Source organism: Condylura cristata, unplaced genomic scaffold (assembly GCF_000260355.1).
Source record: "Condylura cristata isolate star-nosed mole 26May11 unplaced genomic scaffold, ConCri1.0 scaffold00015, whole genome shotgun sequence".
NCBI lineage: Eukaryota > Metazoa > Chordata > Mammalia > Eulipotyphla > Talpidae > Condylura > Condylura cristata.
Window position 1 is genome coordinate 33,533,580 of NW_004567116.1, and position 3,177 is coordinate 33,536,756.

The following is a 3,177-nucleotide window of genomic DNA, read 5'->3' on the forward strand; positions in this document are numbered from 1 at the left end:
TTTAAGTAGATCCGTAAGGAAATGCAGCGTAAGAGCAAGAGACCAAGTGAGAAGTTACAAGGCTCTTAGCTCAGGCAACTTGCTTGGAGGAAGAGGATGGTTTTGATAGATGATGAGTGGTAAAATTGATAATGTTTGCTTTATTTTTAAGACTTATTCATTTATACAAGAAAGGGGGTGTAGGTGAGAGGTGTGGGGGTAAGAGGATTCACCAGAGAGTGAGGAGCAGAACAAGCAGATCTGAAATACGCTGCTGAGGGAGGCAGCAGGGAGCTAGGAGAGGTTTGTTGTGCCATGTAGTTTATTAGCTCTCTGCCAGGATTAATTCATGCTGCAGTGGCTAGGCTAGCGAGAACATGACAGTGCTGAGACTTAAACCCCTGCACCATGAGGGATGCCCTGGATACGAATGATTGGATGCAGTGGGAAAGGAGAGAATGGCAGCTGGAATCACTGGCAGGTCTCTGACTTGATCTTGGTAGAATAGTGGTATCCTTTAAGAGAGGGAGCACTTGAGAAGGAGCAGAATTAAAGAAGAAGATGAACTCCATTTTGAACATCTTGAGTCTAATGACTGTGCAAAAAGGTCAAGATAGAGATACCAACAGGCAACTGTTTACACAGAACTGAAACTAGGTGGAGAGATACATGCTAGAGTGTTCTACTGTAGAATCCTCAGGGAATGGGTAAAGGAGGAGGGTCCAAGATGATCTAGAGAATGTTTCCTGACTGTTTGGAGGGAAATTAGGAGCTTGCCTGCTGTGCTGTTATGAAAACCTAGGGGTGTTGAGGGGAGAACTTTCAAAAGGAGTTTCCAAAAGCTGCTGAGAAGTTAAAAAAGATGGGCATTGAAAGGTACCCAGTGACTGCAGAGTTCAACCTTGCCATGCTCAGTGTACGTCACACAGGGCCTTGACTTCCTCAGGCTTTTCTTCAGCCTTGTAAGAAGATTGTATCACAGGGGCCTGGCTGAGCTGCCTCTCCCAGAGGGCCTGGTTGATAGACTCTCAGCCATAGAGGAGGGGAGAGGGCGAAGCAGATTCAACTTTGGGTCACAGACCTTTCTGTAGTTTGTGGGAACCTCGGCTGGACAACAGAGGGCAGACAGCAGCTACCTCAGAGCCCACCAAGTACCTCTTGACACTTGAACACTGAAAACATAGACAACTGAATGAAGATTTCCCCTGTGGAAATTCCCTGTTGTAAACCATATTGACTTTAATCTGAAGTGTCAGGAAGGTTACCTAGGAGTCTGGGAGCCGACCAGCTGAAAACACTGTTGTATGAAAGTCAGGGCAAACAAAATAGGATTCAGTACATTTTCTGAGATCTGTGCCAGTGGTGAACTTTTCCGGGAAACATGACAAAAACTGACCCTCTTAGGCAAAAAAAGGGCACTTGGCCTTATCATTATTAATTTGTATTCGACTGAAATATAAACTTGGGGAAAATGGTGAAAGGAAGGACAGCATATGTTTATTTCTTTGCCAAGCACAAGAGGGCTAGAAGGCGGCTCCTATAGAGTTTAATGGGCAGCTTTATGTATTTATATGCTTTGACTGGAGCGAAAGAGGTCTGTGCCACACAATGGGCAGCTTCTAGTTGGATTTTAAAGGAAAATAACTTTGATCATTTCAAAAGCAATGAAGCCTGATACAAGGGAGAGAAAAGAAGGCAGTAATTTATGGCTACCATTAAGAACACAAAGACAAAGGCGGAGGGAACATTTCACTAAGTGAAGATTTACAAATGTGTAAAAACCACCCTTAGGACTAGAAATAGCTGAGTGTCTCTCTCAGCACCAAACAAAAGGGGGTTGGAGGGAGGGGCAAAAGACAGAAAAAGAGATGCAACCTGCCTGCCTTCACTGGGGATGAAAAGGTCAAAAGAAAAACAACCACAGAAAAGTTATTCTCTCAGATTCTCCTGGAGGCAGGAGCCCTAGCTAGGGCCTAGAGAGGCAGTCTCAGCTCAGCCATGTGCATGAGAAGGTCCTGGGCGCGCAGTGAAGCAGGGGAACTCTGGGCGCTGGATCTCAGGAAGACATGTTCTTGTGCGTGAGCTAGGTGGGGATTTTTTGTAACATTTCTTTTTTTCTATTACTGAAGCAATGACTATATTCATTCATCTATATATTCGTTCATTCACACATATACATGTGTATCACATACCTTACACACCTGTATGTTTGAATGTATTCACAGGAGGAAATTTAAAAATTAGAGACGCTCTCATTAAAGTCCCTGAGTATGGTGTTTTGTTGCAGGAGGAATTGTTGCTACATTCGTTCCTGGACTGATGCAGTCATCTGTGCCTGGGGCTGTGGGAAAGCCCTGTACACTGGTGTCACCTTGTAAGGACTGTTGTGCTTGGAGGGCCAGGTTCATTTACATTTGACCAGACATGACGTTTATGGGTTCAGGTGGTCTTAGATGCCTCCTGACCTGATGGTGAAGTTGATGCCCCGGTGCACCATTCACCTCTAGGTCCCCATCCCTTATAGGCTGCCCTGAGATGCATTAAAGTGATTTGTCAGTGAAAGCAACATTTTCTGCTGGGGTTGTGGGCCCAGCATAAGAGAGGTCAGCGTAACTGTGACGGGCAGTAGGACAAGTGGCCACCGTCCTCAGAGGACTGTTGGACGTGGTGGTTGGGGTGAGGGCCAGAGGGGCTGGGCGAACGCAGAAAGGTGCAGCCTGTGTGCTGCAATGAAGGGCGAAGTTGGGGTCACTCTCCTCACTTGAGTTCTCCCGAGGGCCAGAAATACCTGGACTCATTCCCACTCACCCACAAGCCCCCTTCCCAGAGTACTTCAGAACCTTAGGACCCTCAGTGACATAGGACACTTTCTGGGTCAGAATATTTCAGGGTCTAAGGGCCGTTTGTCTTTGCAAGGGTGACTGGGTTCAAGTTGTAAGACGCTACAAGCAGGCGAAGCACGAAGCTCTCTGAGGGTTGCAGGGAGTGTGGCACGGGGGGAGTGAGGACATGCGCGGGGAGCGCGGGGATTCGCGCCGCCTCACGCGGCGTGTCCCCGCCAGGCTGATAGGCACTTTCGGGCCACAGCGGCCGCGCCCCCTCCACCGGGGGGCCTGGGAGGAGGGAGCTAGGGGGCCGGGAGGGGCCACACTGCCCTCGCGCCGCCCGCCCCGGGCCGGGGAGGACCGTGTGAAAATG